The following is a 12,085-nucleotide window of genomic DNA, read 5'->3' on the forward strand; positions in this document are numbered from 1 at the left end:
TATAGTGTAATAGGCATTTATGTGAGTTTAATGCACATGGTGCTGAGGAGAATGTGATATAGTCAGAGTGGCTCAGCACTAATCCAGTTATCCACTATATAGATTTTATCGCATAGCCCAGAGGAGTTTCACTCTGGCGGCCATTTCCTCCCTGCACAGACCTGGCTTCATATTTGCAGTGTCTCCTATAGCCCAGTGGGCTAATCTTGCATACTCAGAGACAAATACAAATAAAGTCCCAGGTATATTAACAGTTAACCCGCTTTACTCAGCGGGCTCCCAGGTCTCCCCGTCGCTAGGCAACAGCTCTGGGATTTGTAACTTTTCGATACTTCAGGCTGCTGAAATATAGATACATTCCTCCTGCAGTAGAGTCCTCTACCCAGCATTTTCCTACTTGCAAATCAGGGAACCTGCTCTATTACAGTAGCTGGGACTCAGCTCAATAATAATTAAAAGGATCTACTGTGCAGTATTTATTTACCTACGGTGTGTGTGTATATATACATATATAGTTATGTTTGTGCATGTATATATATAGATATATATATTTAAGTGCGTGTAGGTATGTATATAGATAAATCCATAAAATACCAGATATAGGGGATAAAAGCCTACGGCCACACCACCCTGAACACGCCCGATCTCGTCTGATCTCGGAAACTAAGCAGGGTCAGGCCCGGTTAGTACTTGGATGGGAGACCGCCTGGGAATACCAGGTGCTGTAGGCTACTTCCGCAATGTTTTCTAATAACAACATCTTGCACATAACATTTTCCCCCATCTTTCTCATAGGCTGGTCACCATTTTGAAAAGCCAGCGGAACCTCAGAGAAACATCTGGTGCACCTTAATTAGCGGTACACTAGATACAGGGCGGGGTGTTGCCTTCCCTTTATTATTCCTTGTTGTCACTAGTTACTAATGCTATTTGTAATTGTGGAATGCGTGTAAGGCATCAGACAAATAGCGCTGCGGCTCAGTACGCTAGTAGCGGGTATCTGAACAGGGGTTTGAATCCAAACAAAACTTTAAGGAGAACTCCTATAGCCTAGGGCTAAGACTCCTGTCCCACAGCGCAGCGTTGCTGGTTCAGGTCTCCGCTGCTCCAGAAAGTTTATTTTAATCGTATCGGTCACTACACATTATAGTGCAGACCTTACGTAGGGCTCTGTTTATTTAACCCACCTTTTCTCCTTTCGTTTGTCTCTCCTGGGATAGTCGAAGAATTCCCTCTTAGGTGTGAAGTATGCGGCGGAGCCATCTGCTTCGCCCTCCACGCACCTGCACACCCCTGTTTGATCAATGATGCAGGTAATGTCACTATTAACCAGACAATAGCTCATCAGGTAAGCCCTTGGACTTTGGTTTCCAAGGTCACAGGATCAAATCACAGCGGGACCAAACACACCTTTCCAAAAAGAAACTTTGCTAACATTCCATGCATTACTGATGTCTGTTTTCTGTGGATCTGAACCAGTGTCTCAGAATATACAGGTACATAATACAGCAGTTCATCTGATACTGCAGGTAAAGGAGGAGGACACGTCAAGTCCATCAGGGTTCCACGCCATTGACGAAAATGACAGCGACTGGTTCAGTTTCGGATGAGCTGGGCAGGCTCCGGTAGGCGGCCGACAGACACCCGAATACACAATATCAGGTATCAAACAGGGTTTGTTTTCCTATCTTTTCCCCGCAGATGGCAGGAGATGGTATCAGAACCTCTCTAGGGTATACACCTCGGTGTATCGCCGGTCCATCAAGCCGCCGTTTTCCTGAGGCAACCTTGCTCAGGGATCCATCGACATATGCGGCAGCATGGTTCTACCGTATCCGGAGCAGGTAGGTTGGGGAACAATTGTCCTCTAGGTTACAGGATGCTTCGCATCAGGATCAATTGATACTTTGATACAGGTCAGAATCACGATTCTGCTTTATGTTCCTTGGAGGTCTCCATGTCTACAGACTCGGACCCTGCATCTTCGCTTGGGCTGTCTTAACCCGACGACCTCTGGGGCTGCGACAGTGACAAGTAAACATGAAATCCTACGGGGCAGATGGTTCTGGGGAAGGAACTTTCTGCAGGATTTCTTGAACCAATGGAGGTAGGTCCACTTTGATTTCTCCTACTACTGCCCCAGCTCCAAGACAGACCTTTACTGGTCTTCCCTTTAGATTGTTTCGTGCCCTTTCAGGTTTTTGACTCCACACGGGTGATATCTTCGTCGCCAGGGGTTCTCAGGGTAAAAAGGCTGAAGCAGAGGTTCAACATCCTCAGTCCAGTCTGATTTTATGTCATCCTATACACCCATTACACCTGCAGGGTCCCAGGGTAGGCGCAGGTCGATGGGAGAAGGCTTGGGCGGTTACAACCGTCTCAGGAGTCCCTCGGCATGGGTCGGCTGATTTACGATGACAAGAGAGTCATACTGCAGGCTGCGCTCCATAGGTTTCTAACCGCAAAGGGTGTTGATCCCTGTTTTACACATATCATTTGAATTAGGACAGTTCTCAGGCCTTTGTTTTCTTTTCACGTTCCGAAGCCAAGTGGCTCGGACAGGCCTATTCTGGCCTTACAATCCTTTTAGTCTGTGATTGCTAGTTTAAACAAGAAAGGGAGTTTTACGTGTCCCTTGTCTTCAGAGATGCCTGTTTACTGATTTCCGTTGGACAGGCTTTTCTCAGATTCCCCCTTAACAGGATTCTCATTTTCACTGTAAGTCCTTTACTCTTCTCTCTTCCGCTCCCACAGAGTTTAGGAAGATAACAGAATAACTCTTTTTCAAGGGCAGTGGGTGACGTTGGTTCCCTAATGGGACAATTTACTGCTACTATCCCACTCTGTACATTAGGTGGCTTCTGAATATCCGGAGGATCCACGAGCTTCTGATTCGACACAGATCCAATTTATGCTCCGCATAGACGTTTCTCAACACGGTCCGTCAGAGGTTTTTTCATTCCTCGGCACCAGAGACTCTATTTCTTCAGTCAAGTTGCGACGTAATGAGTGGTCGCCTCCATTCCTCTCGGAACGGGGGACAACAATCTTGTTTCCAGATCAAGCCACCAGGTCAGACTCCTGGGTGAGGGAACATGCCCCGGAGTTTTGTCAGCTGGTCCGCTGTGGGCGGAGATTTCGGATCGACCTCAGGGCGTTCTGACTGACTCTTTAACCCTTTATTACTCTCGGACGGCAGTAGCCGTGGAGGCCCTCAGGGCTCCGGGGAGTTTTCTGGTTATTCTATCCTGCCTCCTTTTCTATTTCTACTTCATGTTCAGTAACACAGGAGGGGATTATGCGTGCTAGTCCTCTCGGTGGCGCTGGTTGGGCCACGCATGACTTGAAGATACAGATACGCCTGTTGTCAGTAGAGGAGCCTTGGCTCCTACCTCGACGGGACTGTCTACTTCAACAGGCTCCTTTTTTTTTTTCTCCTTGTTCAATTTTACACTGGTTTCGGTTACCCGTGTGACTGTTCACGAGACCTCAGAAGGGAGGAGTTCCCTAGTTCGGTTAGGCCTACTGGGCTCCGATTTCAGAAGTCTATTACCTCTTCTCGCTTTTGCCACTTTGGGAAAACTTTATGGAACATAATGAAGATAAAAGGGGGTTTTTCCCCCTTCTTCCAGTTACCATTCATCTTTGGTTTCTCTGGGAGGTTTTTTGCTCCGCTGCGCTTCAAACCACACTGACCGGAATTTTAGGTCTCTGCCTTTTTCGCTTTTCTTCCAAATGAGATTAGCCTAGCGGCCGTAAGTTCGGCCTCTTGTTCAGGGAGTACTCTATTGGCAACTCCCCGGGCTCGGCTTCGGCCTCAGCGGTCGTTTCTTCCAGAGGGGAGGTCCATTTTTCATATAAATCTGACACTAGTGGTTTTCAATCCTCTCTGAATGTTGTCAGGGCTCGTCAACTCTCTCTACAGAGGTCTCAGGCTATTCGATGAAGTGTTTTTTCTTCTTTGCTCTGGACGATGCTCCCGTACTAAATAGCCGGGGCCCCAGCATATGCTGGACAGTTGGATACATCTGATCATCAGACAGTCTTCTTGGCGGTTACTAGGGAACCTCCGTTTTCCAATTCAGCGCGCTTTACGCGCATTGTAAGACCTTCGTGGGCAGCCGCCCGCGGGGTCTCCATGAATATTTTGTCGGGCGGCTACTTGGTCAAACCGACATTCGTTTTGTCAAATTCTACAAGTTTGACACTTTTACGGCCTCTGCATCACTGTTTGGCCGAGCAGTTTTTACAGGACTCTCAGCGCTTTCCCACCCGTTTTTTGGGAGCTCTGGGACGTCCCCATTGTAACTACACTCCAGTGGCCCCTAGTGGATGAAGGAGAAATCAGGATTTTGGTACTTACCGATAAATCCCTTTCTCCGATTCCACAGGGGCCACTGGACGCCCGCCCAGCGCTGTTTCTCCTGATTTTTGTTTGATTAACGATTGCAGATCACCATATGACTGCTTGTTGGGTTCAGGCTAGCCTGGTTTTTTGTCAGGTTCTGTTCCAGGTTTAGTTTGTGTTCGCCTGGTTTACAGGGCGTCGTTAACCTCCTCTACCTTACGGTTTGTTTATTACAGCTCTCCTCGGGCACAGTTTAACGTAGACTGGCTTGGAGGGGAGATAGTAGGGGAGGAGCTAGCCACAGTGTGAGAATTTTTAAAGTGCCAGCTACCAATACCACCTACTATCTCCCCATTGTAACTACACTCCAGTGGCCCCTGTGGAATCGGAGAAAGGGATTTATCGGTAAGTACCAAAATCCTGATATTGCAAGTTATTAGTTACAGCTGCTGCGTGCTGTGGTCAATAGTAACCAGCCTTTAGTCTGGCTCTATGGTATATGACTGCTAAGGTCATCAATACTTACCGGCCAACACTCTGTGACTCTATCATATCTAGTTATCAGGGTCAGCAACACATAGCAACCAGCATTTAATCTGGTATCTGGTTCCTAGCGTCAGCAACACATAACAGCCAGCATTCAGTGTGACTCTATGGTATCTGGTTCCTAGGGTTAGCAACACATAACCAGCATTCAGCGTGACTCTATGGTATCTGATTGTCATGGCAGTAACACACAGCAACCAGCATTCCATGCGACTCTATAGTATCTGGTTCCTAGCGTCAGCAACGCATAACAGCCAGCATTCAGTGTGACTCTATGGTATCTGGTTCCTAGTGTCAGCAACACATAACCAGCATTCTGTCTGACTCTATGGTATCTTATTCCAAGGGTCAGCAATGCATAACAGCCAGCATTCAGTGTGACTCTATGGTATCTGGTTCCTAGTGTCAGCAACACATAACCAGCATTCTGTCTGACTCTATGGTATCTTATTCCAAGGGTCAGCAACGCATAACAGCCAGCATTCAGTGTGACTCTATGGTATCTGGTTCCTAGTGTCAGCAACACATAACCAGCATTCTGTCTGACTCTATGGTATCTTATTCCAAGGGTCAGCAACGCATAACAGCCAGCATTCAGTGTGACTCTATGGTATCTGGTTCCTAGTGTCAGCAACACATAACCAGCATTCTGTCTGACTCTATGGTATCTTATTCCAAGGGTCAGCAACGCATAACAGCCAGCATTCAGTGTGACTCTATGGTATCTGGTTCCTAGCGTCAGCAACACATAACCAGCATTCTGTCTGACTCTATGGTATCTTATTCCAAGGGTCAGCAACACATAACCAGCATTCAGTTTGACTCTATGGTATCTGGTTACAAGTGTCAGCAACACATAACCAGCATTCAGTGTGACACTATGGTATCTGGTTGTCATGGCAGTAACACACAGCAACCAGCATTCCATGTGACTCTATGGTATCTGGTTCCTAGCATCAGCAACACATAACCAGCATTCAGCGTGACTCTATTGTATCTGGTTCCTAGGGTCAGCAACACATAACCAGCATTCAGTGTGACTCTTTGGTATCTGGTTGTCATGGCAGTAACACACAGCAACCAGCAGTCCATGTGACTCTATGGTATCTGGTTCCTAGGGTCAGCAACACATAACCAGCATTCAGCGTGACTCTATGGTATCTGATTGTCATGGCAGTAACACACAGCAACCAGCATTCCATGTGACTCTATAGTATCTGGTTCCTAGCGTCAGCAACGCATAACCAGCATTCTGTCTGACTCTATGGTATCTTATTCCAAGGGTCAGCAACACATAACCAGCATTCAGTGTGACTCTATGGTATCTGGTTACAAGTGTCAGCAACACATAACCAGTATTCTGTCTGACTCTATGGTATCTTATTCCAAGGGTCAGCAACACATAACCAGCATTCAGTGTGACTCTATGGTATCTGGTTACAAGTGTCAGCAACACATAACCAGCATTCAGTGTGACTCTTTGGTATCTGGTTGTCATGGCAGTAACACACAGCAACCAGCAGTCCATGTGACTCTATGGTATCTGGTTCCTAGGGTCAGCAACACATAACCAGCATTCAGCGTGACTCTATGGTATCTGGCTACAAGTGTAAGCAACACATAACAACCAGTATTCAGTCTTACTCTATGGTATCTGGTTGTCGTGGTCAGCAACACATAGCAACCAGTATTCAGTTTATCTATGGTATCCAGTTGCCAGGGACAGCAACATATAACCAGCATTCAGTCTGTCTCTATGGTATCTGGTTCCTAGGGTTAGCAACACATAAAAACCAGCCTTTAGTCTGACTCTATGGTATCATGTTGCCAGGATCGGCAACACATAGCAACCAGCATTCAGTCTGATTCTATGGTATCTCGCTGCCAGGATCAGCAACACATAGAAACCAGCATTCAGTCTGATTCTATGTTATCTCACTGCCAAGATCAGCAACACATAGCAACCAGCATTGTCGAAATTCTATGGTATCTCGTTGCCAGGATCAGCAATGCCTAGCAACTAGCGTTCAGTCTGACTTTGAGCAAGATTTACTAAGCAGCCTTTTTCAGGTATTTGGAAACCGATGAGACCTGCTGTAGATTCAAAACCACTGTATTTACTAAGGGCGATTTATCTACTAAAGTGACCCTACTGCATATTTGCCAGCCGTCCTGGAATTGCATGTGAAAGACGGCATATTGCAAAATAGTTATGAATTATGAAATTGTAAAATAATAATTGTATAGAATAAAGCATAGTATATTCAAGTTTGAATATCCCAACTATTGCTTTAGACCACTCTGTTGGAAGGCACTGTGGTATTGACTGCAAGCGCACATATACCTGACGGCTCTTGTCTGGTAGCATTAGGTTACACGGACAGGCACCAGACCTCTGAGACACAATATCTTTATTTTAACTTCTGCACTCTCTCCAATGATTACCTGATCTTCCTGCCTTATATCTCTTCCTTTCTTATTTAATACATATTGATATTCTATAGCCTGCGCGTTCCCTCAGAAGAAAGCATGGCGTCTCCAAGCTTAAATTCTGAACACATCAGACAAGGTACTAAAAGTGCACTTTAATTATTTAATCCTGTAAAATTAGTATAAATCTGTTTATCTTGAGAGACGGTCTGTTTCAGTGTAGCTTCTGTCTCTGTGGTGTTGTATGGTCTCCGGTTCCAAATCCTCAGTTTGCAGTAGATTCTGTTTCCCTCATGCTAAATGCACAGCCACCAAACACCAGCGGCAGCCATCTTGTGACTACCTATAGGTCTGATATCGGAGGGCTGCAATCGGTCCAGCTTTTCCTATATTGTCCTTTTCAAACAACTGCTAGATAGTGAAAACCGGCAACAGAACTCTTGGGGCCCGGTACAATGATATCTCCGCGCCTTCCCCCCTACGTTTCCCACACTGCCTGCCTGTGCCTGTTTCTCCTGCACTCGGGCCTGGTCCGGCTCCTCTTAAGGGGATAACCAGACCGTCGCCACTGCTCACAGAACAGGGAAGGGCAGGGAGGAGGGTGCAGCGTCGTACGTCATGTGGGCACGTGACATCATTCCCCCAGGACAGGTGTCTCGTAGGCAGCCAGTGGGGTTACCATAGGGAGGGCTAGGTCGGTGGGTCAGAGTTGACAATTGCTACAGCGGCCGACGCGATCAATTTAAATTCTAATCCATCCATGCTAGCCGTGGCAGCCACCACACTGCAGCAGCTATGATTATTGCCCAGAACGTTGGGGCCCCTCAAAACATCGGGGCCCGCTACAGTTGTCTGCTTTGACCCCCCCTCTCGCTGGGCCTGGAAGCTGAATAGATAAAACTGCAGGGCTTCCTACACTGACGAGACACCCCATGATAGGAAGCAGGTTAATAGAGGCTACTTATAGTGAACAGTGCTGGTTGTGCTCTATGCGTGTAGAACGTTGGTTGGAGTAGGACGAAACGCGTTTCAACAACTGCGCCACTCATGTCCATTTTTAGATGTATTAATAGAATCATGTAGAGTGTGGCTTTAGAGGGGATGTGGTGAAATTTGCAGAAACAAATTCACAAAACTGACGGGTGTGCTTCCGCGCACAGAACACTGCAACTGCCAGAGAAAAACAGATGGGCGGAGCCAATCACCAAAATGAGGATTTTTTTAAATATTATATAATTGCGCTCTGGGGGATGATGATCTCTTCAGAGGGCCTCTAAAATCAGGTGATAAAACTCAAAATACAAATATGTAATTTCGACCAAGTGAATGAAAAAAGGAAACGTTTTCACAAAAGGAATCCTGAACCAAAGATAAATGACTTATTATTCGTTTGATCCCAACCGTGCCCCACCACCGGAACACAAATGTGGATTGTAGATTCTCACATACGTTCAATTAAAATGAGCCTAGATCCTTTTTCTGCATTTGTCCTCACGTACGTTTTTATGGAATCTTCTGACTGACGTCTAAATGGAGTATTAAAATATTCCCTGAAAGGCTCATTTTATGTTTTGGTTGAAGATTAACTCACCTGGGCAATGGTGTATGTATAATGGGTGCAGGGTTTGTGGAGCAAATGGGCCCCAGGGTCCAGGGGGGGGGGGGGGGGCCACACCGCACATCTGCACACATTTCTTCAATACTTACCCCCTGGGGAGTTCCTTATCTCCGGTGGCCATTTTCCCGGTGTTTTGCGCATGTTTGAAAATCACCAGGAAAATGGCCAAGTCGCCATTATACTGGAGACATTCATCCTAGACTCGCGCACAGTGTTAGGATCTGCTGTCCTGCCGGCTAGGGATGAGGGGGCCAGGGCAGACACTACATATGGTCCTCTATTAATACGCACCTGGACATGGTCAACTACATCCACAAAACACGACCTGTTGGTGGTACTTGAGGACGGGGGGGGGGGGGGGGGGGTATATGTACTAAAGTGCGAGTTTGCAAAAGTGGTGGTGTTGCCCGTAGCATAGCTGTTCCTATTTCAGCGGGACTGTCCCACCGACGGCCGCAGTGTCCCGCGGGGCAAGGGGAAGGTTGGGGGTGCATTACATCACAGACATCCATGAGGCCACCTCTTCCCACCTTAGGCCACGCCCCCGCCGAGCTGAGCGAAAGTCCCGGGTTGCAGTGAACGTAACCTGGGCGTTATGCCATAGCAACCAATTAGATAAATGATAATACTAAGAGCAACCGCTCCACATTTGTAAATCTGCTCTTTTAGTAAATACACCCCTGGAGTTGAGAACGACTGCCACAGATCACCGATATAGAGTGGTACTGTACAAACTACAGATAAAATTGAGATCAATGTTTAATAAGACACAAATAGTAAAATCTGCTGAATAAATTGATGCAAAATTTCTTCCAGTCGGCCCATGGATGCTTTCTGTCCCCATGTGCCCCACCGTCCCTCCTGCCGCTGGGAAACTGCTGCCAGTCACTGTCTGTCTTTCATTCTCCTTATTCTAATTATTGCCACTGTCCAGCCGTTTGGTAAAGTGGAGATACTGAGTGTAATCAATTTACTCTAATAATAGGCCCAGGTAGAAATACATGGCAGGCCTGCCCCGTAGTACCCTGCATTAACCCCGTCCCTACTGCTCGTGCCCCCTGCCCCTAACGTTCTTCCATACTGAGAGCTGTAAGCCTCGGACGAGAAGGTAAAACTGATTTCCACACACTGAGTACAAATAGTATTGATCTTTTCCTATTCTTCTGCTTAGGATATCAGTTTAACATGTACAATGGATTACTCTGTTTTAACCTTTCACCTCTGTCTAGACACCATTCACAATGCACTGTCCCTTTTCTAAAGAGCCAATGGAGCCCCCTGTGGTCTCGGGCTGGACGCTGGAGCCAGCCCTATTTCCAGGAACAGATGGTGGGGATTTTTATTATAATTATTTTTTCTTCTACAGGCACCAGCACCTAGAGCCAGGCTCCTGCAAAGCGAGCAAGTAAATTATTAAAGATGCAATTTCCTCTTATCTTTCCAGTAAGGTCCATCGTACATTCCTGTCACAGCCGTGCCGGACTCGCTGCCACCTATCAAACGGGCAGAGGGGCTGAGTGACAGGGTATAGATGTTCTAAAAAAGGAACCCGCTTCAGGCTCTAGATGACAGGGAGGACAATCTGTAGCTCTTAAAAACTAAGTCCCAGCATGACCTGAGCCCAAACCTGCATGCTGGAACCTGTATTACTACAATAGGATACACAGCTGACCTGTATTGTCAGATCACGTGACCTCACGCCATACCCCCAATGTCTCAAGGGTGCCCTGGGGACAACATATGACTGGGTAAAGGCAAACAAGAGTTTTCAATGTTCTGTGGTACTTTGACCACTAAGTGGCATGAGTGTGGATCATAGGGTCGGCAGTAACTAGGTCAACAGTCATTAGGTCGACCACTATTGGTTGACAGTGATTAGGTCAACACCTGAAATAGGTCGACATGGAAAAAGGTCCTTTAAAGATCGTATCCCAAGTGGCATGGTGCTGTCACTGTCTGTGGCTTCTATTGATCAATATGTGCAGCAATTGTAGTCCTGGTCATTATGCTTTCCCTTCATACTCCCTCCCGCCCCCTACGGTCGACTAATGACCGTCGCCTCTCCACCGCCCTGGTCACTGCTTCCCATGCACGAGTTCAGGATTTTGCACGTGCTGCACCCCTTCAGTGGAACGCACTCCCCCGCTCCATTAGACTCTCCCCAACCTTGCAAAGCTTCAAACGGGCTCTAAAAACCCACCTATTCATCAAAGCGTACCCTTCTAATGCATAACCCAGAGCTGAAGCCGCGCCTCCACCCCCTGCCTCATGCCGTGAACATCTCAGCTTTGCTTGCATACTGCCATCAGGCTACCTCCCGCTTGCCTGCACCTCTTGTCATCTGTCTGTCGCCCCTCCCCAATAGATTGTTAGCTCTTCAGAGCAGGGCCCTCTTTCCTCTTGTTATCTAAGCCCTCGTCTCAACACATTTCACTCACAGCTCTCCCCTACTCAATGACCATTTTTATCCTGCTAGTAAAGGCTCATCTCCATCTATGGCCACCAGCTTCTAGTAGTACGATGATCACTCCCTCGATACTTACATCTTAGCTGTACTATGTCTTGAGAATGTGTGGTGCTCTGTTACCTGTACTCTATTTCTGTTATTTATTTACTGTAATGCAATGTTTTGTCCCCTGTACTGTCCTTTGTACGGCGCTGCGAAACACATGTGGCGCCTTATAAATAAAATGTAATAATAATAATAAATAATTATGCTGGATGCCGAATGGACCATTTTCCTCCATTTGGAGCAATTTGGGGGACACATTTGAGTAATAGTAACAATCTTAGTCTCTGCCTGTATGATGCCCTTATATTGACCATGATTTACTAAAATGTCTCGCTCATACCTGTGTAATATTCCCCAAGCGCTGCCGAGCTCTCTGACCAGATTATCTTTGTGGCAGTTACTTTGATATGCTGATCCGTTACTGCAATAGGTAACTTTTACCCTGTATGTCTACACATCAGTATTAGGGCGTAGGTCAGTGCCTTACACTGTTACTGCAGACATTAGCAGTGGAGTATTGACTAAATTCAGCTCAAGGAGCCAGTGAGGTAAAGTGTGATAGACTTTTCTACTGATATGGCAACGTGCGGTTGGAAGACAGATGTGGAGTGAAGCGACTTATGAAATTATT

At 46.6% G+C, this 12,085-nt stretch overlaps 1 non-coding gene across 1 annotated transcript; it reads left to right on the forward strand.

The window, feature by feature from the left end:
- Positions 1-612: 612 nt before the first annotated feature.
- LOC134949126 (5S ribosomal RNA) lies at positions 613-731 on the forward strand. Its single transcript, XR_010183104.1, has one exon. It is a non-coding gene; the product is annotated as a 5S ribosomal RNA (ribosomal RNA).
- Positions 732-12,085: the final 11,354 nt, after the last annotated feature.

This window comes from Pseudophryne corroboree, chromosome 1 (assembly GCF_028390025.1).
Source record: "Pseudophryne corroboree isolate aPseCor3 chromosome 1, aPseCor3.hap2, whole genome shotgun sequence".
In the NCBI taxonomy this organism is placed as follows: Eukaryota; Metazoa; Chordata; class Amphibia; order Anura; family Myobatrachidae; genus Pseudophryne; species Pseudophryne corroboree.